Here is a 25,122-nt window from a genome sequence, read left to right on the forward strand (position 1 = left end):
TCTGACAGCCTTTAATGGGTGGCTCAGAGCAGTAAAAACGGACGTTCTAAAAATATCCGAATGCATACATAGAGCCATTAAAATATCTGAACTGTACCTTATGCCATTGAAATGCATTGAATCTATCGCTGTCCAATTGAGATTAGTTATAAAAACGGATGCAACTCGGGGAAAAAAATAATCCTTTGTGTGCAATGGACCCTATCATATCTAAGGCCTTGTTCACACTTCAGTTATTTGGTCAGTTATTTCCACCAGCGACTGTGAACCAAAACCAGGTGCACGTGAAAAACCCAGAACAAGTGCAGATCTTTCCATTATACCTTATCTCGGAGTAGACCACTACTGGTTTTGGCTCACAATAAGGCCTCATGCACACGACCGTTGTTGTGGTCCGCATCCGAGCCGCATTTTTTGTGGCTCGGGTGCGGACCCATTCACTACAATGGGGCTGCAAAAGTTGCAGACAGCACTCCGCGTGCTGTCCGTATCCGTTGCTCCGTTTTGCGGCCCTGCAAAAAAATATACAGCATGTCCTATTCTTGCCCATTTTGCGGACAAGAATAGGCATTTCTACAATGGGCCGCCCGTTCCGCAAATTGCGGAAGGCACACGGGCGGCTTCCGTTTTTTGAGGACGCACGGCTTGCGGATCGCAAAAAACGTAACGGTCGTGTGCATGAGGCCTAACTGGTGGAAATAACTGATCAAGTAACTGAAGGCATTAGTAATGCCTTCGAATAGCAGGTAAATCTCTGCTACTCCGATCAAACCTGGGAGTGCACCTGGAAATTAGGGAAAGCTGGTGGCTATATTTACTTATCCTAAACATCCCCCATGGTGGAGAGCGTCGGAGAGTCCATTGACATTTGGGATTGCCCATTCTAATTTGTTAGCTCTGCCAGTTGTGTGAGGAGCCAAAAACTAAGCACATATTTCCAAGTGTAAAATATTTCATCTTATAATACATTATAAATGATTTAAATTGACTATTCATGCTTTCTGCATCATACAGTGCAAAGACTCAGTACCCGAACACCAGGTGCTCCCGCAATTTGTATACCATGGGAAGGGAGAAATAATGAAGGAAAATAAATCACTACTAATTATATCATGTAGTTAGAGCTCCCCAAACGGGCTCTTTTCCTTATGTGGTCCTGGTCTAAACAGCAGTCCGGCACTGGGCTGGAAAGATAGAGCTCTGCGAGGGATGAGACTGTGGCTCTGACAATTGAAAAATAATAGTAATTACTAAGTATATGGTAGGAGATATTACTGTACCATTAATTATTGCAACAAATATCTTACCCTGGGACATACGCCCTGGTCTCTGCGGCACATTGTTAATAAAGTGAGGAAAAACGGCAACTATAAAACGTTTTATTTATGTGGCAATATTTGGAGGATAAGCAGTGTTTCCACCATGTAATTTTATGTTTCATGCTTATCTATTAAAGAGGTTTTTGGAGATTGGAAAATAAACCTAATAAGTGGGGAAAAAAAACTAACAAAAAAAACCTGTAGTCACCTGGTAACTCTCTTGCTGCTCCAGTGATGCCGCTCCGGTGGATGTTCTTTCTTGAGTCTACTGCAGTGGTATTACGCCTCTTCCCACGTGACCACTGCAGCCAATCACTGGCCTCAACAGTTTTGTGGTGCACGTGTCGGCATTACAACTGAGGCCAGTATCTGCCTGCAGCAGTCAGGCGAGTAGACAGTACATCACCACTGCAGGCAAATCAACAAAGACCAGCAGCATCCACTGAAGCATCTAAGAGTTACCAGATATAAGGTTTTTTTATTATTGTTTTATATTTTATTTTCTCCCTTTACTCAATTTTCTTCTTATCGGAGAAAACACTTTATACTGTAAATAGTACATAATATTTAAATGTGGTTTTCACTTTGAGTAAGCACTATATAGTCACTGCACTCATAGGTGCAGCAGGGAGTGACAACTACTACTACTGACAACTATGCTACCTTTTGTATGTGCCACCATTATTTAGTCACCTCCACGTGGATGGGCGGTGCATTATGTTTTGCTAGAACTTTAGTGCTCACTCCTCCGACTGTTCCCGATAGAAGGTCTTGCTCATTGCTAGTATAGCCAAAGGGTCAGAGCCTGAAATAGTCTCAGATCGAAGGAGAACCATATTAATAGAGCAACCGGGCATGGTAAAGAAGGTGGCAGTGTAGTATAAGCCGTCATAGCTTGGTCAAAACAATTTTTTAAGTATTCCTAAATTATCTTGAAGTCATTTAGGGTCCGTTCACAAGTGTTGAAACTGACATGGATTTTGGTGTAGATTCTGCACCGAAATCTGTGTCAAATCCAATCCACGTGAATGGAGACTACACCACCCTGTTGTGAGACACGTCTGTATGTATTTCTGTCCACTTTGCAGAAAACAGTTTGCGGTAATAAGCAGTGCGCTACTTAGTTCTGCGGATTTTGTATGGAAAAGCCAGAAATTTGCCCCTTTAAATGACTGGCTACTTGTCATATGGCAGAAATCTGGGTTTTAGCCTCAGATTTCAGGTGCAGAAATACACTTTGGATTTAATATGTAAATATACCCTTACAGTTTTCTCCAGCTGGGTTATTTTTATATTCAACCATTTGCTTCGGTGAATCATAGCCCCTCATGGTTTCATGTAAAAATACCTTTTGGCTTGGAGTATTTTTTTAAGGGAAACAATATGACAAATGCCTCGATTGTGTAACTTTCAACTTTGAATAAATGATTTTGATATTTTGATATGCACGGTCCCTCAATAATGCCTATTCAACATCAATATCTTCCAATAATACCAAGCAATTGTGACATGTAAAGAAGGCAGCCTGAGCAAGACCTTCTATCAGGAACAGTAGGAGGAGTGAGCACTAAAAGTACTCGAGAAATATGGGAACTCTATGAAATGAAGGGATAAAACCTCAGTGTTCTTCAGGGGAGGTAGAGAGGATGGGAGTAGTTGTATTCATGGTGGCAGCTTTCACTCTCGTGTTCCCTGGGCTGTGCAGTGATAGGAGGACACATCCGTTCTGGGGCCCTCTGCCTGGTGACAGTAGAGGTGCCCTTGATGTTACTGAGTTTTGAGGGGTTCAAGGCATGTGTCTCTTGAACGGTCTGTTTAGGGCAATAATGAGACAGGTTGTAGTGTAACTGATTGACTGCAGAAGTTCAGTAAATGGCTCATACTGACTACATTAAGTGCAATCTTCACGGTAGTCATATACAATTTTCCTAGGTTGTGTATGGTGGGCAGTGAGCCCAATAGAAGTTCATCTATGTCTTTGCCCATACATATATATACTGCACAATCTTCCCAAATCGACCATGGGGTGTAACTTGTCTCTTTCACTCTCATCTTTTTGTATTTCTGCAGAATAGTCTAGTCTCAACAGATGGCCAGTATCTTGTTTTATGATGAGGAACTTGAAGCTGAACTTGAAACTTCCAACAACATGCAGTGAAGTCCAAAACAGGCAAGTATGTGTTACCTTGACTGACTGACAGAGCTCTGCACTTTCTCCTCTATGGCCACTCAAATGTCTGTACAATCCAGTAACTCTTTCCCTCAAGGTGTGGCACATACAATATGCTGTCACTTTGCTGCTTTTCCATCCTCAGAGCTGAATCCCCTGGAGGTGTTGCTCGTTCACTTACAGCTTAAAGCAAACTGAAATGATGCAATGTCCTCTCCTAGAAGAAGGGCTGATATCAGCCCAAGCTAGCAACAGGAACCCAGTGCTCTCCATATGCATACATACGCATATAGTACATGAACCCCTACCGTGGATAGGGGATAACTTCTCACAAATGGAATACCCCTTTAAGTAATTTCTAAATGTTATCCTTAGGTAAGGACACCAAGTTCGACTGATGTCCCTAATGGGATCTGATATAGGTCAGGAAGCAGTGTGTACAGCCTCTTCTAAGGCGTCAGTACTGGAGCTTGAATTTAAAGCTATAATACGGATCAAGACTGCAAATCCGTAAGACATTGTATGCTTAGAAAAGGAACCTGCTGCTGGGGGTGAAAAACTAGATGAAAACTTTGAGTATAGCGGTCATCTTAGTGATGCAGTACAGTACATAACCTTACTACACATCTATGTGAAACGTATGTATGTTGGGTATTGGAATGGGCGGTACAAGTACTACAACTCTCAGGACTTTGACATTTGCCCTCTCTGATGTATGACTTTGAGAAGATTAGAGACACACGCCACTTACTGGAACACGGGATGTCTGCACACGTAGCTCTGTCATTCAGATACATGGAAGTACTTCAGAAATAGCATTTTGGCAACAATCGGGTCCCCTGTGACCTAGTTAGGGGCAGCTGTTTAAAATGTAATGACCCTATTATGCCTTACCTCCCTTTAATATTTGATGAGTTTGATCAAAGCTTACTATAACGCTTACTATGGCCTAAAGTGCATTCACATCTTTTGCGCTTTAAATGTCATTATTATTGACAGCCATCGATTATGTGCAATGATACAAAGACATATCTTTTGATTTTTCCCATCTTCAATTTGCAAGCAGGTCCAAATACTTCAAAGATATGCTTCGCAGGTCCCAGTCAGCAAAGTCCGAACACATTAGCTGCTCAGAAAATATATTGATTGTGTGCCCGATGGTATAGAACTAAAAAGTAACTGCTCAGCGCTTAGGTCCTGCTCACGTAAAAACGTAAGAATTAACTAAAAACCCACAACGACAGCAAACACACTACAGCACGTAAATCTATTCACTTAGCTTCTTAAGTAATACAACTAAAAAAAATCTATAATTTATGTTTTTGTTGTTCCTAAGTCCATCGGAGGTTATAATTTTAGCTCTGGACAGTCACAAATATCAGGTCAGGTGGACTTTCCAGAAACCACGCTGCACCACAAGACAAAACCACAGTGAGATTTGGCAAACAAACATCTTCTCAATAGATGTTTAGATGGGATAAAAACAGGCAAGATCATTAACGTGTCATTCAAACAGACAACACTAAAACCATGTTAAGTGGAATTGAGATCTTACCACACGAGACAGATGAGTTTTATACTATTTTTTTTACATATTTTTCGATTTGCTCAAGAAATGTGAAAAACATATGGCTTATGACCTTATCTGTCCATCTATCTATTTATCCTATATATATCTTTTTATCTAGCTATATATTATCTACCTATTGTCTATCGTATATCTTGTTCTATTCTATCTATTTATTTATCTATCTCACATCTATCAATATATCTATCTTATACCTACATACCTATCAATTTAAAGCAAAAAAAAATGGCAACACTTTATTAGCTTCGGTGAAATCATTCTTGCAATCCAATGGGTAAATAAAGACACAAATTATTATTTTTTCACTCAAAGTGTTGGGGTGCTGCAATTTTTTTGCTTTACTAATCAAGGGTTCTTGAGTCGAATCCCTAAGGATGGCACCCTTTGCATTGTTTGTATATTCATTAGATTGATCTATATCTATCTCTATCTAAAGCTATCTATTTATCTATGTCGATATATATCTATAATCTATCTATTATCTATCTATCTATCTATCTATCTATCTATCTATATATATCTATCTATCTATCTATTTATATCGCTATCTATTAGTGATGATCGAGCATGTTCGGCCCAACACCAGTTCGGCTCGAGCATCTCGATGATCGGCACAAGACGGTATTCGGCCGAATACCGTATGTGCTCGAGCGCAATGCTGTGGAATCCTACCTTGCTTCATGTCCAAGTTTGCAGGGCGGTGCAGGACACCCCTTTTGAAGTCAGTCAGTTAAGCACCACCCTGTCTTCCACCAAGTCCAGTCTCAGTAGCCAAGAGTCTGCTCAACCCAATCCTCACCCTGATCCTCCTTCCTCCCACTATGTAGAGTCGGTGTGCAAAGCAGTAATCAAAGCAAAAGGTGGCTACTTTGAAGAACCTAGAATATGACATATTTTCAGTTGTTTTACACTTTTTTGTTATGTATATAATTCCACATGTGTTAATTCATAGTCTGCGGTTTTGTGCGTATTATTGTCAGTCTGTAAAAGTGGCATATACTCGGACAACATCGTTCCCAGCAGCGACCTGGGAGTCCAATATGCATCTAGACATCCTCCCCATGCTGTTTCCGAACCATTTGGGTTGTGTTTCCATCAATTTCTGACCTTTTCCTATGAACCTCTTCAGAGCAGGGGTGCCTGGTTTAATGCTCGGGTTCTCCCATTGATTTCCATTATACTCGGGTGCTCGGTAGAGCACCCGAGCATCCCGATTTGTTCTGCCAGAGCACCCAAACACTCGAGCACTTTGTCCTCGATCAACACTACTATCTATTTATCTATATCTATCTCTCACGGCGGGGAGTGGGGGAAACCCCCCACCGTGCGGTGTCAGAGGGTAAAGGGGATCAGCCTGGCCAAAAGGAGTAATAAGGGAGCAGGTCACGTCCCTAATCCTCTCCCTGACTCCTCAGTGTATGAGCGGACCCCGATGGTAGGACGACTCATACTCAGGATTCCTAGAAACCCTAAGTCGCCCTGGTAATCCCTCACTTAGGAGCAGGGGAGAGACAACCTGTTCATCCCAGTAATGGAGGAACAGGAGTCTCTATCTGAGGCCAGGCTGCAAGGAGAGGGGAACACATACAGCTATAGAGATGGCAGGTAAGCGAGACCACTAACACACTTACCTGCCACAGACACACTGACATGAACCCGTGCACAAGTGCTGGTGTCCACACCAACATTAAAAGGACACAACACACACCACAAACCACACAGGAACCCAGGACATCCATAGCTGCAATAAACGTGAGACACCATAAGAACATCAATGACCACAAGGGTGGCCCTCACTGGACAGATGGAGTATGAAGACCAGGAGGATAGCTCCAGCATACACCATGGCTGGAGTACCCCCAGCTTCAGGCATCCAGCAGAGGCTAAATAGCCCAAGCAGCCACACCCACACACACATAAACCCAGTGTAAAAACACTAGGAAGGGGGTTAACCCTTCCAACACCAGACAAGGGAAGGAAGTCTCTTAAAGGGGAAGTGCACACACAAGCATAGAAAGCTACACGTTGCCGCAGGCAACAACATGCGTGGCAACCATGTCACGGCAATCACCCAGAAGGCCGAGACACTGCCACCGCATGCACACACAGCAACACGTTGCCGCAGGCAACCGCAAGTGTAGCAACAGTGTCACAGCGCACACCATAGGCCGTGACACTATATATCTATATATTTATCTTTATCGCTATCTATTTATCTATATCTATATCTATCTATCTATCTATCTATCTATTTATCTCTATCTATCTATCTATCTATCTATCTATCTATCTATCTATCTATCTATCTATCTATATCTATCTATTAATCTATCACTATTTATCTATCTTTATCTATCTATCTATCTATCTATCTTATCTGTATCTATCTATCTATCTATCTATCTTATCTATCTATCTATCTATCTATCTATATCTATCTATTAATCTATCACTATTTATCTATCTTTATCTATCTATCTATCTATCTGTATTTATTGCTATCTATCTATCTATCTATCTTATCTGTATCTATCTATCTATCTATCTATCTTATCTATCTATCTATTATCTATCTATCTATCTATCTATCTATCTATCTTATCTGTATCTATCTATCTATCTATCTTATCTATCTATCTATTATCTATCTATCTATCTATCTATCTATCTATCTTATCTGTATCTATTTATCTATTTATCTATCTATCTATCTATCTTATCTCTATCTATCTATCTTATCTGTATCTATCTATATTATCTATAATGTTCATCACTGGCTAAAAATATTCAAATCAAATACAAATGCAGCCTTTAAGTTGTGAAGTAGTAAATTATAAGTAATGTAGTAGGATTACCATGTTAATATCAGTTTCATCTGAAATATGCCCTGAACACACAGTGTGTCCTTTCCTAAATACAAATTAACATATGGCCTAATACAAGGCACTCGCAGCTCATTACATTAATGTTCCTTGTAACTAGCTTATACAAATGACTCCTAACTATATTAAGGAGAAGGCGTCTTTTGGTGAAGACCCCCTATGTTATAGAGCACGGCTATATTTCAGGGGCAGCCCCTGCCTGACACGTCTTATAAGTATGTTTTAATTATCAGCGCTCTATAGGCATTTCAGAATGAGACTAGTTTATCACCGGGATTGCCTGTGACCGCCGCAGCCTATTAACTCTACGCGCCTTATATCAGCGTCACACATTAAAATGACTGGTGAGGTGACATATTACATTGTGCCCTGTTTTTGGATTATTGATTATGGCTGCAGCAGAAATGTAAATAATGGGACTATTCCTTGTCTCGGCCTCAAGAAGGATTTATTCATACTAAAATTAAAAATGCATTTCTTCTTGAAAGACTGGAGCTTAAGAAACATTACTATAACTAGTTCTCTATCTAGGCTGAATGATACTGGGCAATGCTATGTGCCCTATTTTCCATCCTCGCTGTAAGGATACAATATGGGAATTCAGCCTGGTAATTACTAATACACCACATAGGCACAATTACAGCCAGTGTACTACATAAAAGAGTCACTTGTGGTCTGCATGCATTACAAAGAGCAGCAGGGGGTGGGGGGCGACATGCAACAAGACAAAATGCCTTGTAAGAAGGAAGGAGACCAGAGAAGTTAATAGGCCTGGAAACAAGGAGCCTGATTCTTCCTGAAATGGTTGGAGACCCCGACATCAATTACCAGCTTATGTTTTCTAGCTCTTATCATTTACAGGCTTACAGGAACTGGATGGAACAATGCAGTGGCCGGCAAGGACCTGCAGACCAAGCCATGCCTTCCACACCCTGTCACCGCGCTCGTCCGGTGTAGTCAGATATTTAGAAGAGACACGGACTGTATGTGCTGCCCTGACCTATGTGTGGACAGCAAATATACATGAAAGCTAATAACACCGTTTCTTTTCGCACATTTGGAAGACACGCTGACAGTGCGAAGGGTTTGTAGCTGATTTCCATTCATGGTCCATTGCCCCCAATATGCAAAATCATAAATCTTAGCAGTTACACTTGTTTTTCAGTAGTCAGGAACTCACAAGTTCTCACCATGCAAAGTCATCATGGGAAAGAGAGTTGTCACCGCAGCGGCGCGCGTCACGTTTTCCCCTGCAGAACGCCCCCAAACGAGCTTCTTAAACAACCATTATTACTGGAGTCACGGGCCTGCTGGTTTGGGACAGGAGGAGGCTGAGGAGGTTGGTGACCGCACACTTAGTGAGCATAAACAGTATCTCACTGATCTGCCGACTATCACAGTAAGATAAGAAATTAGGACAATCCCTTTGAAGGGAATGTGTCATCAGAAATCCTATTTTTTAAATCACTTTTTTGGGTTATTAAACACATTTTTAAAGAAATTTTGATGATGTTATTTACATTTTTCCATGTCTATAGCAGTGGCCTCTAGGCCTAATAATAGGTCAAGGCTTTCTGTTCTGTACAGGTCACTTTTCAGTAGCTATTATCCTTATCTCCACAGGCAGAATTACAATGACAAGTAACACCTCTATATAGATAACACAGGATCCACCATTTACAATAGGTGATATCACAGCTTATCAGCTCCCTCCTGACCTCTGCACAGGTCACCGAACATGCCTAGAAAACTCTCCCATAGAAGTCAGTGCGGTCCACTACTGTCTGCTGTGTCTATGGCCCATGTCGCTGCATTCAAAAGACTGGAAATCTTAATGTTAGACCTCGTGACCAGTGTGAAAACTGCAGAGTTTTTGCATAGTTGAATTTACGGAATGACAAGATTCATGTCTGTCCTCTTTTTGGAAATGTTTGAGAAAAATTATAATATCTTAAAAAAGTTTTTAGGAGACTGTACTGCCATCGCAGCTCGTATTTATAGAGGTATGTCATGGACACTGGTTTTCAAACGCATGCTATGGGGCTCGTGTACTCTGCTGCTCAGTAGATAAGTAAAAGATTCAGCAAATCTTTGTATGTCTCATATGAGGCTATACTCACTCATGCAGCTGTTCGGCAGGCCTTTAAGCCAAACACATGAGTGGGAAAGTATCAGCCTTGCCTTCACACTTTTCCTTCTTCTTGGATCTACCTCGGTTTTCGGCTCCAACAGCTGCATCATAAACGGCTACAAAAACTGCATGTGTGAATCCAGTCTGAGAGCCGTGGAGGTTCTGTAAGCGGGGATATTATCTTGCACTGCATTCATATATTATTTTAATGCCTCCCCATAAGAGATACGTATATGCAATTATCTAACATTAAAGTACACATTCCAATACTTCCCTTCTTCTGATAACCTTCATGCAGTGAGCAAGGTCTAAATAACATTGATTTTTGGATGCATAATGTATGAGGATGGAGATGGGACATTAACACAGTGTATTTTGACCAAACAATAAAAGTAAGGTATAAATAGAGTCTTTGGTGAAACAAATCATACATTTATAAATCCTTCTCCTAACCTCACCCGAGAAGGAGGAACTGTCATGGAAGCTAAATCAAGGCTGCTGAAACCACCACACTGTCGGTCTGTCTGTCTATCTATCTCTCTTATCTATCTATCTATCTATCTATCTATCTATCTATCTCCTATCTATCTATCTATCTATCTATCTACGATCTATCTATCTATCTATCTATCTATCTATCTATCTATCTATCTATCTATCTATCTATGTATCTACCTATCTATATATCTCCAATCTATCTATCTATCTATCTATCTATCTATCTATCTATCTATCTATCTATCTATCTATCTCCAATCTATCTATCTATCTATCTATCTATCTCCTATCTATCTATCTATCTATCTATCTATCTATCTATTATCTATCTATCTCCTATCTATCTATCTATCTATCTATCTACGATCTATCTATCGAACCATTATTGACCTATGTGACACACTATGCAGCTGAGTAGTTTTATCACTGTAATCTGTTGTATTATGGATAGTGCTTATTATCTATATGTGGACTATGGTGGCTTTCATAACTTTCTAATACTGACTGTGTCCTTACCATTATGTTGCTGGGGTAAAATACGGCCCAGCTTCCATTATTGGTGGGGAATTACATGGTAGTGGACCCTGTAGCATGAGACTACATAGGCATAGGGATTCCATGTTCTTCACGGTGCAGAAATTATAAAAGGTGCCGTCCTTCCTACCACTGGTGGTCAGGGTGTGTGCTCATGTTAAATACTGTGCCTCTGTTAGAAAGGCCGCAGCCTACTGTATGTGGGTGCTGGCAACTGGTTCTATGGGTGCTTAGCGTGTATGGTCAGTTTTCACGGTGGTCCTGGTGGTAACGTTAGCTGTCCAATGACTGAAATAGCATTAGGAGGCTGTAGTGTGACTCAGGAGAACAAACTGGTCTTAAGGAGCCTCTGCAGTACAAGACATATCCCGGTATCAGAAAAGAACTGCAGCGTGCGCCATGGGAGAATCATCATTGCTATACTGTGAGCTGCACTGTTTGGTCATTGTCAATGGTCTGTTATGGTGTCTTTTCTTTAAAGAAAATGCGTCATCACAAGTGACCTATTGTTTAAGTCAAGATTTTATCTTAGAAATATCTTGAAGAATTTTGTGGATTTTATATTTGATTTTCCACGTCACTATCTATATTTTAAAAAAATCAAAAAATCCTACAGTTTTTGCTCTGGCCAATTCTTGGCTTGTATAGATGACTTTTCAGCAGTCATCTCATTATCTTCACAGGCATGATTACAATGAAAGATATCACCTATAAATAGATAACACAGGATCCACCATTCACAATAGGAAATATCCCAGCTCATCTACTCTGCACAGTTCACCAAGCGTGCCTAGAAAACTCTCCCATAGAAGTCCGCCCCCAGTCTATTGTGTCTATGGCCCATGGTGGCTGCTGTAAAGCACATCTCTAAATGCTGTTAACAGAAGTTCAGCCAAGATGGTTGCTCCCATAAAAGCATTCAGGAAATAGAATTAAAAAAAAAACTACATTTATAAAATAAAAACAGATTACGAAAAAAGGAACTGCCATATGTATTAAGATAGATTTTCTCTGCAATATAGAGCAAAATGTTCAGGTTGTCTAACTAACATCAAATTAAGACTGCACCCAGCACACAGATATTCATGGCTCGCTGCCCACACAAAGTATGCGGTGCCATATAGGTTTGAGTTATTTCAGGCGTATAAATAGCAGGGTTACCTTGCAGCTGCCCAAAGAAACGTAATGGGACTAGAAAACAGAAATTCAATCCTGCATTCATATCTATTCATATCTATATAAGGGACAAAGGACATTGTCAAAGCATCGCCAATTGTAATTGAGCTTTACATAAAACCAAAGATGAAAGCTGAAAATAATACACATACATCTCTGCTAAGTATGACGCTCAGCAGCACCAAAAGGCCGGCTATAGTGTTCACAGTCATACACAAAAGTACCCTGTACGTCTATGATATAAAATGGACAATTCCTTTTACAGCATCCAATCTGGGATTTTGTTCTCCTAGATGTTAGGTGCATGGCCATTGGGGGATAAAGCACTTCCCTTGTCAGAGACCCAGTTAAAGGGATATTCTGGTTTTGCAATTTTCAGCATTAATAAACAGGAAACAAACTGTTATTGAGGACTAATAGGGATTGTTTATCTGTAATGCCCTGTGTTCCTGCACTCCATTGCTGTGCTGGTTCCCTAACTCGATGACATCATGTCTACATCTGAAGAATGGCAAGGCTTGTAAGGCTCAGCCCTGTTGACACAACCTCATCAATGACCTTGCCTCTGAGGGCAGTGTTCTGCTCTTTCTTTTGGACCCTGCCCTGTAGAAGTGATGTCAGGAATGATGGTGTCTTCAAAGGCAGGATTTTTCCAGCAGGGCTTCAAGCAGGCTTGGATCTGTGATGTTCAAGCTGGGAGGTGAAGGAGATGCAGAGACCTGATGCTACAGACACTCCCTATGAGTCTTGCACCGGGATGTGGACCCAGATACCACCAGCATTCAACCTTATTGCAGATGATGAAGTTCTGAGTGCATTTTGACATCTCCAGCATAGCTGTGATTTGTGACCTCTGCTATGTGTTTATATCCCAAAGCAAGACTCATGGTGAGTGTCTGTAGCATCAGGTCTCTGCTTCTCCTTCCCTTCCCAGCTCGACCAACACAATTCCAAGCCTGCTTGAAGCCCTGCTGGAAAAAAAAAAACACTCTAAGGCCTCATGCACACGACCGTTGTTGTGTTCCGTGTCCGTTGTTCAGTTTTTCTTGATTTTCTGCGGACCCGTTGACTTTCAATGGGTCCGTTGAAAACTCAGCTAATGCACCATTTGTCATCCGTGTCCGTGATCCGTGGTTCCAGTCCGTCAAAAAAATATAACCTGTCCTATTTTTTTCACGGAAAACGGTTCGCGGACCCATTCAAGTCAATGGGACCGTGAAAAAACGCGGAGGCACACAAGATTGTCATCCACAGCCGCGCGTCCGTGTCCGTTTTTTCCTATCATTTGCATGTCAAACTTGACTTAGACTTTTTTTTACTTTCCTTCATGTCTGGTGATCCTCCAAAAATCAAGGAAGACACACGGAAACAAAAACGGAAACGGATCACGGAACAACCCCATTTCGCGGAACGGAACACAACAACCGTCACTTCTACAGGGCAGGGTCCAGGGGAATGAGAAGAACACTGCCCTCAGAGGCAAGGTCATTGATGATGTTGTGTCTACAGGGCAGAGCCTTACAAGCCTTGCCATGCCTCAGATGTAGACATGATGTCATCGGAATAAGGAACCAACGTGGGCAAACCATATTTTTCTCACTCCCGTCATGACTATTCTTGTCTGCAATATGAACAAGAATAGGACTTTTTCTATAATTTGAGGAATGGTCGTATGGATTCAGAAAGCACATGGATGATGACATCTGTGTGCTGTCCGTTTTTTTTATTTTGCGGACCCAGAGAAATAAATGTGTCCATGAGAAATCATAAAAAAAATGCAGATCGGACATGAATTCTAAATCCGGTCGTAACCCAATAACTTCCAATTCAGAGCAATGAGAAGAACAGTGAGTAGCAGTCATACTGAAGTCTACAGATGTCATCATGAGCACAGATTTCCTTACTCATTTATTTATGGCCTCTACAACTATGTTCTTTTATAAAACACAACAAGAAGCCCTCAGAATCTATAAAACATCTATTGATTTTAATAGTTTCTTTAATAAAAAAAAAATATCCCATTAGTGGTGTGTTCAATATTTTTCAACGGTGAATAGCTCCATTGCGGCCAACAATATGCTGCTTGTGAGACACCATGTACCTGTAGATTGTGAGAAAATAAAAAAAGTCAGGAAAGTTTCAGACAGCAAGGTCCGTGAAACAATGGCCTGTCTTTCCGAGAGTGTTTACGATCAATGTGAAAACATATATCCTTGGGCTGAAATGTTTAGTGGCACCCAGAAGTCTGAAGAGCGCAGCTCTGGCCTGTGGTTTTTCAAGGTCACTTTATCATTGCTTGCATTCTCCGAGGGATCTCTGAATGAATAGGACTGGGTTACTCAGGCTCCGATTCCACGCCTATCCCTCTTCATTTTCCTTGGCAGGGCTGCGAGGCGCTCTATTTTTAGCAGCATGGCTTTCTATTTTTAGGTGACTACCAGTTAGCAGACATTTATTAGGAAAAATAAAAGGGAAAAAACAAAAGAGGGAGGAGATAACACTTCCCTTTGCGTATTGTAAAGCCAGTCTCCAACCTGTAACTCCTGGCATTTCAGCTGCTTTCAATCTTGGAAAAATAAAGAGAATTCAGAGTTCAATGATTTAAAAATAAACCTTCCCTCTGGCAAAAAGGACTAAAATACAACAAGCTGTTACTATGTGCAGCAGTTTCAGTGCAAACAAAGAGCATTCTTCTCCGGCCAGATTGGAAGAAATGCTTCACTGCGACAACCATATGAGAATATTGCCGGCAACAATTTTCCACAGTGCCAGCCAAAAGAGATTTTTTAGAAAAAAAAAAAAGACACTTCTGCAATCGGAAACTAAAACGTCATAGCTAAAAAGAGGGAATGCACGGTAAGAAGTGGAGGAAGACTCATAAGGGCAGTAGACTATGTAACGACACATTTCCAAAATTTTGTTACAGAATAGTCAGTGCCAATTGACCTGCACCAGAGAGAATGGCTCAGATTTAAAGGGGTTGCTCACCTTTTGGGGGTGTTTGGACACCCCACCTGCGGGCCAGACCTACAAAGGGAAGCATACTTACCTGCACCCCACCGCTGGGTCTTGGATCTTTTGCGCCTCCAATGCTACTACCTCTCTCAGGTCCTCTACTGCCAATATCTGTTTTGAACCAATGACTGGCTGCAGCGGTGACCTGCACCTCCCTGTGTTACGCCAGTTGTTCATGTGATGTAAGGATGGCAGGTCACCACTGCAGCCAGTCATTGGCCGCAGCAGCGGAAAAGCAGATGTTAAGAGCAGGGAGCATGAGTGAGGCAGTGGCGGCATGGGAATGAAGGAGCTTGGACACAGCGGCGACAAACAGGTAAATATGCTCCCCTTTGCAGGTCCGGCCAGGAGGGAGGGGGGAGGTGTGCCCAAACAACCCCTTTAAATCTGAGCCATTCTCTCAAACACCCCCAAAAAGGTTAACATCCCCTTTAATAATGTGTCTGTGGCTAAAATATGTCAAAGGTGTGGGGCAAGTTGGCACAACTAGACCTTCTACACTTTTTTCCAACTTGCTCAAAAAGGGTGGGGTTGAGAGAAAGGGGGAGGGACTTGCAGGAAAATGGGCGTGAGCTAAGATGCACCATTTAGCACTAAAACTGAACCACAATTCTGGTGTAACAATCTGTCTCAAACTAAGCCAAGCAGTAATTGGTATAGAGAAAAGTGTCTATCCCTGCACCTGATTTATCATCCAGCCTGAGCCCCTGGGGTCGATTCACGCCTAGTTTTTGGTGACTATTTTCAGTATTTTGCTTTTTCTTGATGCATTTTTTGCACCAGTGCCTTTTTATGTGTTAAAAAGATGCCAGGTTCAGATGTTAGCGGAAAGTCTATGCGAAATAGGATGTACAGAGACAGCCCTGGATCCTTACGCTCAGAACCACAGTACTACAAGGCAACATGCTCCCAAATATCCAATATCCATTCAATCATTATTCGTATAAGGACTAGTGGTGGCTTATCGAAGTCTGTGGAAGCCCCAGGGCGAATCATATTGATAAGGCTCCTGTACACTGAAATAAAAGAGTAGTACCATACACAGCAAAACTACAAAACACAGAGTAATCCCATCCTAGGATCCACAATCTGGATTTCCACCTAAATCATGCAAGGCCCACATATATAAAGGGTGGCAAATGGCAGACTGCTAAGAATAATGTACCATTATTTAAAGGGAGTCTGTCACCAAAAAATCCACTGATAAAGCAGGCACAACGCCTTGTAGGACTAGCTCAGCTAAATGTAATGATCTGTTGCTTTATTCTGGAGAAAAAAAACTGTACTTTAAATCCATATGTAAATGAGCAGTTAAGTGCACCGAGGGCGGGCCCAAGCCACACTTTGCACCTTGCTCCTCCTGCTTACTCTCCTAGTCCCTCCCTCTCCTTCTTGATGGACGGGGCCAGTTTCCTGCCTAGTCATCTTACTTGGCACTGTCAATGAAGAAATAGAGGGGGAGGGTGCTGGCAGAGAAAACAAGAGTAGCACGGGTGCACAGAGTGTCTTGGGCTCTCCCTCGTTGCACTTAACTGCTCATTTGCATATGGATTGAAAAAAACGTTTTCTCCAGAATGAAGGCATTCTACTTGGTTTAACAGTGAATTTTCTGGTGACAGTTTCCCTTTAATATATTTTAGTATCAATGGAAATAATTCATGTTTTTTTTTCACTTTATAGGATTTTTTTTACATGAATGAAATAAAAAATGATATCACTGTCAAAATGTATGTAACTGCTCTGCACTTTACTAGGCTTTGATCGCCACAATATAATCTCCAGATTGTTAATAAAGCGTTACTAGAGGGAATTGTGAAGGAGAATGAGCGTTCCCATTCAGCTGGAGCGAGGTACAATCGCTCAGACAGATGAATCCACTCGACTAATATAATTACTGATACTTGGCAGTATAGGAATAAATTGTCTACAAGCGGCTTGTATTCAACAGCTGCCATTACAAATGTAATCATTGTCACATTGAGATCATAAACAGGATTGTATCTCCTTATGTAACCTAGTCCTGGGGCACTGAATTACTCAGCGTTACAGGCGACATCTGATCAGCGGCACTAGAACGGAGGCTTCGTACTCTACATGTCCTATTACATCACAATATACATCCATGGGGTTATTAGGGGCAACGATATATCAAGCAGATATATCAAACTATCTCCCTGCCAGGAGAGGCTTTTACAAAAAAATAGGAACGCGCCATTCATTTGTTGCCTTTGAATGAATGAGCCCGAGCTGCAATACCAGGAACAACCACTGGGCAAGAGTAGTGCTGTTCTTTTATTTTAGGATTTGCTTTTAGGGATTTTGCTGTTTTTGCTGCTATTTTCAGCATTATTTAGTTAAAAAATGTCAGCCCCAGATGTTTCATGGAAGTCAGTGGAAAATATTACATTTAGAACGGGCCGTCCCACTGTTTTTACAACCAAAAATGTATGAATAACTTGACAACTGGGTGTTACCATTAGTTTTGTCAAAGAAGTGCGTCCCTGCACAGCCTGCTACTGTCAGCAGTGTGAGATTGTGTAGGGACACCCATTTACCAATTCGAAATTCATACATTTCTAGGAGGAATAACATAGACATGACACAACACAGAGAGGCAAAGGGCAAGAGTCATTAATCCTGTCTAAAATGCAGACAGTGTAAACTTAGACAGGCAAGCTAGAGGTGCACCAAATTTATCACAGTGTCTGAGGCTGGGTGAAAAATGTTATGCATTGTTAGATACTTTAGTCTACTGCCATACCAACTATTGGTTGTCTTACTTTGGGACAACATTTAATTAAAAGGAGTCTGTCAGTAGTTTTAACCATGCTAAACTGCTGAGAGCACTAGGTTTGTGCTGGAGAGAACAGTACAAAGATATGTTTTGTGGAGCTTTTCTAATCAGGAGTATTGTGAATATGAACTTTTATTCTGCCAGATTCTGCTCCTTAAATGCAATGGATGCAGAGATTCACTGTGAATTGTTCTCTATCTCTACTATTTGCATTGAGCTACTTCGCAGCTTCTCCTCTCTTCTCTTAGTGGCAGCCTTAGTGGTCTCTTAGCTGGATGCTACAGCTGTCACTCTGACAGATGGGAGGGGTTATGAAGCAGCTCCCTACACAGTGAAGCTCCGCCTTCAGTGCACCTAAGAAGAAAAGTCTGGCATAACGAAAGTTCATAGTCACACTATTGCCGATGATAAAGGCTCTACAAAACGTACCTGTCCCGCTCCCCAAGACCCTACTTAGTGCTGTCAGCAGTTTAGCATTGTCAAAACTGCTGACAGACACCCTTTAAGCCACATTCCTTATTAGCTAAGCCACGTCTCCTTGTTGAGCTGGAAAACTGAAACAGGTGGGCCAGGAGTATTCTTTTTGGCACATGGGCTTTATAAATAGGTTTAAAACTGTAATGCTATGTCCCAGAAATGTGATACATTTTGATGCATTTCACAGCAAAGTCTAGGTGCAATCACATTAGAAAAGATGCTCTTGAATCATTTTATGAAAAGAACAAGTAACCTACTTTCACACTTGCGTTCAGAGCGGGTCCGTCTGGTATCTGCACAGACGGATCCGCTCCTATAATGCAAACGCTTAGATCCGTTCAGAACGGATCCGTTTGCATTACCATGAACAAAAAAAAGAAATTTTTTTTTTTTTGTTCATGATAATGCAAACGGATCCGTTTTGACTTTACATTGAAAGTCAATGGGGGACGGATCCGTTTGAAAATTGAGCCATACTGTGTCAACTTCAAACAGATCCGTCCCCATTGACTTACATTGTAAGTCTGGACGGATCCGTTTGCCTCCGCACGGCCAGGCGGACACCCGAACGCTGCAAGCAGCGTTCAGGTGTCCGCCTGCTGAGCGGAGCGGAGGACAAACGGTGCCAGACTGATGCATTCTGAGCGGATCCGCATCCACTCAGAATGCATTAGGACTGGACGGATCCGTTTGGGGCCGCTTGTGAGAGCCTTCAAACAGAGCTCACAAGCGGAGCCCCGAACGCTAGTGTGAAAGTAGCCTAAAGAGTGCTGGCCGGTCCTCAGCAATTAGACCGTAGACTGGGCTCCAGCACTCCAGCGACAGTGACACTACATCACCTCTATGGGAGGTTTGGAGAAAAGCCAAGCAAGTGTGCATGCTGGGAGTTGTAGTTTCACAACAGCTGGCGGGGCGGAGGCTGATCATAAAATACTGTCACTCTTTGGAGACTGTCCATGTGATCAGGGGCGGTTGTAGAACGTGTCTGCTTTAACACTTCCTCCAACATGCAGACATAAACCGCATACCAGCGTCAGGTTTCTGCTGACAAGGTGCCATGGGCATTACACGTTCCACTTTTATTGAGCCCTAAAGCAGGATTAATCGGCAGGCTTGGTGGTGCCAGGTATTTTGTGGAAAGACAAATTTTACTTTGAATATGCATCAATTCACTAAAAACTTGTGACCTAATTCACCAATCTCCTAAACATTGGCACATATGAACATGGGACCAACATAGATGCCTTCAGCTGCCAAGTGCCCATGTAACAGTTTCATGCTGACAGATTTCCTTTAAGGAGATCTGTGATTTCTTATAAAGCTGTCACAGTCTTCCACACTGGCGATCAAAGGTTGCATAGAGGAGAGCAAAGCCATATCCTAATATTACAGTGAATTCTTGTTCTGGATCTTAATTGATGTAGATGCTTTCAAAACATCATTAGCCTTCCAGCCAGTCATTACCTCTGCACCCTTTAGAAATCTTTGACACGGCGGATTATTTTTTCTTCAATACTATTCAAAACATCCCAACAGGTGACATGACACAAGCCAGATCCACAGACCTTGCTCCTTGCTCTTAAGATTTGACAGGCTAATGCAAAATAAGACAATCAAGAAAATGGGATTGCAGGATTGCTGTCAGGGGCGCACGTGGGTGATCAGCACGGATTTGAATGCAATGTCACATGCCGTAAACTCAGTCGCCTGTGGACTAATCTCAGTTTTATTACGTCCAGAGGGGTCTACAGGAGGCTCGGTGCAGGCACTATAGGCAGCACTATACTACTACATACATCTGTGCCGGGGTCTGGGGCTGTGATTAGCAGTAGTCATGCCAATTACATTAAAGCTGGGAAATCTTTGCAGGGAGTTAATATATTTTTGTTGGTTTCCTCTGGTTTCCTCTGGTCACTGCTAGGCTAATTGACCTTTAGTCCTATGAAATTAACCCTGTTGTGCCTTAGGTGGAAATTACATTCAAAGTGATAGCAGTGATAGCAATTTGAATAAGTAAAATCTGTCTTGTACATGTAAGGCTACTTTCCCACTAGCGTTTTTGCTGGATCCGGCAGGGTTCGGCAAAAACGCTTCCGTTACTGATAATACAACAATCTGCATCCATTATGAACGGATCCGGTTGCATTATCTTTTACATGGCCAAGACGGATCCGTCATGAACTCCATTGAAAGTCAATGGGGGATGGATCCGTTTTCTATTGTGGCAGATTGTTTCAGAGAAAACGGATCCGTCCCCATTGACTTGCATTGGGGGTCATGGCGGATGCTGCGGTTTACGCTCCGGTATTAGAACGCTACCAAATGGAACGGAATGCATTTTGGAGCATTCCGTTCTGTTCAGTTACGTTTTGTCCCCTTGACAATGAATGGGGACAAAATTGAAGCGTTTATTTCGGGTATTGAGCCCCTATGATGGCTCTCAATACCGGAAAACACTAGTGTGAAAGTACCCTAAGAAAGATTGTCTATCTATCTATTACATTTTTCAAATTCTAATTCAAATCAGCTTTATTGCAGTACTTATACTTTTTAGCATTGCCAAAGCAAGTGGAAATTAATTGTGTAGGGTTGGGGGGTTGGGGGATGGGGACACATCCAGGGTGGGGGTATAGGGTAGGTTTGGGGAATGGGGACACATCCAGAGTGGGGGTATAGGGTAGGTTTGGGCGATGGGGACACATCCAGGGTGGGGGTATAGGGTAGGTTTGGGGAATGGGGACACATCCAGGGTGGGGATATAGGGTAGGTTTGGGGAATGGGGACACATCCATAGTGGGGGTATAAGAGTTTGTGACATATCATATCAAGCTCCTCTCAGTCTATGGCAGGCACTGACATATTGTGCTGCTATGGCCGCTGTGTTTTCCTCTTCCCCCAGCAATATGGAGTGTCTCTCTTCCTCCTCCATGGAGGGGAAGTCTGGGCAGAGATCAGACAGTCTCCTGAAGTGAGCACTGCTGAGTATTTGGAGCACCACAGCAGAAAGTGAGCCTCATCCTCCATGGCTTCCTGGTCCCACTGTTGGCACAGTCTGCTCTCCCTGGGCATGTACTTCTGTCCGTGCCACCCAGGTTCCATGAACAGGCTGTGGACGCTCAGTCTGTACCGGCTCAGGATCTCTCGGTCTCTGGGCTGGTACAGACTATCTCTCATTTGCCGACAAGCAATGATCTTTGTCATCTTTGTCATTTGCTGTCCTTGTAATACCACTTTCACAGGGCCAGTTTTTGGTCAGTATTTCCAGTTGCATCAGTACTTGTAAGTCAAGACCTGTAGTACCTATAATCATGTATTTTTTTCTTCAGCTTCCACTCCTATTTTTGGCTTACAAATATAAATTCCCCACCGGTCAGCAAACAGGAAAACTCTCATTTGTTACCCACCAGCAAAAATCATTGTTTGTCGGCAGCACATGTTCCCAAGCAAACAAGGGATGTGCTGCCGACAATATGCAAACTGCATTGGGGATGAATGATCTTACTAACGATCATTTGTCACCCATGCAGTTTGCATCAGCCAGTGTCAAGGCCCTGTAAGCGAGTGCGGATTGACTTGTTATATTCTTGCGGTGCACTTTTTATGGCTCCGCATTTTGTCCAGATATTATTTGGAATTGGATTTGTACCGGAAGGAAAGACGTATAAGTGAATATTCACATTACTGTGCCTCTCCCATGCATCTAAATGGAGCTTACAGAAAACCTTGTGCAAGAAAAAAATCCTATTAAAATGTATATAAAATGTGAATACGTCCTAAGGTTCCTAATGGATTTTAGCTGTGAGCTGCTCTTGATCCTGATGTTCGGACTCACTTAAAAGCTCAAATGGTACAATCTTAAACCCGAAGGCCAGTTGCACTGCTACGTAATGTCACCTATTACTTAGAAGCCATTATATAGATCCTCACCAGATATACCATATACCATTTGTCTTGTGGAGAGACTCATAGGGGGTCATTTATGACAGGATATATGACACTTTTGTGGAGTATATCTGGTGCAGATTCTGTCGCATGCCTTGTTGCGGCAGAATCTGTGACTTCTCCCCACTCACGCTAGGTGTAAAATTGTGAACGGGGTAGGCCCGTCCCAGTCATCATTTTCTACATCTGGTTTAGGCGTAAAATATGGTCTAAATGGGAAACAGCTCAGTAGCTGCCTTACATTTAGAATCAGCGGTGGATCTGGCGAAGTTATGTAGAGGCCTGCGCCAGTACATAACTCCGTGGATCCGTCACCAGCTATAGGGGTTATTAAGACCGGCGTCTAAATAAACGTGCCCCATAAAATAAACGTGCCCCATAGTCTTTATATACTGTAGGTTGTGAGTTGTATTAGTAAATGATGTAACAGAAAATTCTTTATCTCTAAATGTTTTAGATTTAGACACTTTTTGTGCCTTGTCGGACAAGAGGGCCTGGTGCAGCGGGAAAAGGGCATGGCTTATTAGAAAGGGGTTGTGATTTCAGATATGACAATGTATGCCGAAGTTGTGAAGAGAAAGCCAATTAATAGGTGGTATAAACCTAATCTGGACAGTCTGAAGATACCCCAGATTTATCATCCAGCATCAGTCTCTTTGATAAATCTGGGGGACTTTTAGAGAGGATTCCTACATCTGCTCCTTTGTTTCTATTACTCAATGGTCAAAATGATAGTTCTTTAATTTTCCAGGGCCACTTTAAGGTCCTCTGCAAATACTGATCAAATACTGACCATGTGAACGCAGTCATGAGGGCTCATGCACACGACCGTGGTTTATGTCTGCTTCCGATCCACATTTTTTGCGGGTTCAGATGCAGACTTATTCACTTCAATGCGGCCACAAAAAATGCGGACAGCACATCGGGTCTGCATCTTTATGTCCATTCTGCGTCCCTGTAAAAGAAATGGAACATGTCCTAGTCTTGTCCGTTTTTTGAGGACAAGGATAGGACAGTTCTACAGAGGGTAGGATGTTCCGTTCCGCAAAATGCAGAATGCACGCAGCCGGTATCTGTGTTTTGCGTCGTTTGTGAACTGCGGAAATGGCAATGGCTGTGTGCATGAGCCCTAGGTCAGCAACATATAAATATTTTACTCAAGGATTATAGGGTCATATAACTTAAAATATTATGAAGAATGCACAAACAAAAATATAGTGATATATAAAAATATCATTCAGATAAAGTATTGGACCTAAAAATAGTAAGGTTCGAGGAAAAGTTAGGAAAAGTAATACGGCCCCTGTCCATGTATTCTGTATTGAGGTTCTGTATGAATAATAATCTCACCAAATGATGTGCACTAGACCTGACTGTACAACATTGTGTAGCCTACACACGGAGGAAATGTTTTCCTTTTTCTGGCTGGGTGGTCTCCCGAACACTACCACCTACACATCTGCACAATGACTTTCTTCAGAAGCCAGAATATATGAAAAACATTAGAAAGGCAGACAGCTTCTTCACTATAGATTCTATACTAAAGGGACTCAGCTACTGTTTTGTACATAATTAGAGATGGGCGAATATCCCAAAAATCGTTTCGAATTCAATTCAGTTTCCAGATTCTATTCTGTCTGACTAAACTTGGTCCGAATCAAAGTGCCCCAATTGCCCTGAAAAGTTCTGTATGACACCCTAAAGTCTTCTCAGACAGTATCCAACCCCTTACAAACTCCTTAACATCAAGACAACATTAGTAATGGTATAGTGACAAATATGACTATGGTAGCTTGTGGTATCCAACAGCCTGTTTAATAACACACTAGATTTCTCTATTTTTTTTATTGTGAATTAAAAAAACTGTCCAAAAATTATCCCTTTTTGGTGGAAAATGACTTCTGAACTGCAATATCGGGCCCCTATTGTGTGCAATTCGTGCAGGACAAATCCCCAAAAGGTCAGATTCATTGGAAACATGGGAAACTCATAATGAATTTGATTAGTTTAGAATTGATTTGCTAATCTTTACATGTAATGTAATTTCTCTGTGGTGATGGGCTATGGCTTGGTTAGATGCCATGTGACTAATTTCTTAGTGACAAGCCGAGTCATCAACTGTAATCTAGCTATGTGACATTGACGTGACGTAAATATGGACGCCGGCAGAGTGCACACTGAATGGAAATGCATGATAACGCAGGTGTTCCAGGAATGAAGGTTTCTAACTTTTTCTATATGATGTTCTGTGTGGGTTAAACCTCTGAATTATGAAATAAAAAGAAGGAAGGATATTAGAAATAATAGTTTGTCCTTGCTACACATTATTCCAATAGGGGTAAATATATCATGAGGGAAATTCTCGAAGTTGTTTGAATCTGTGCTGCACCAAATTCATTATGTCACGCGTTCTTTTATAAGTTGCCACCTCTTTGACTATTTTTGCAACTTTTTAAAAAATTGGCATGTCATAAATCTGTTGTACACCTACTATCACGCTCACTTTCTCACTTGCTTTTTCAAAAGTGGCGAGAATGGATTAAAATCACAAAAAGTCGCACACATTTGCACAAAAAATGGTCTGCAACAACAATTG

General features: G+C 41.8%; 1 protein-coding gene across 10 annotated transcripts in view; it reads right to left on the minus strand.

The window, feature by feature from the left end:
* The window catches only part of MEF2C (myocyte enhancer factor 2C), a 250,728-nt gene that overhangs the window by 53,079 nt on the left and 172,527 nt on the right, over positions 1–25,122 (minus strand). The window lies entirely within an intron of this gene.

Source organism: Bufo bufo, chromosome 2, assembly GCF_905171765.1.
Source record: "Bufo bufo chromosome 2, aBufBuf1.1, whole genome shotgun sequence".
Classification (NCBI taxonomy): Eukaryota; Metazoa; Chordata; class Amphibia; order Anura; family Bufonidae; genus Bufo; species Bufo bufo.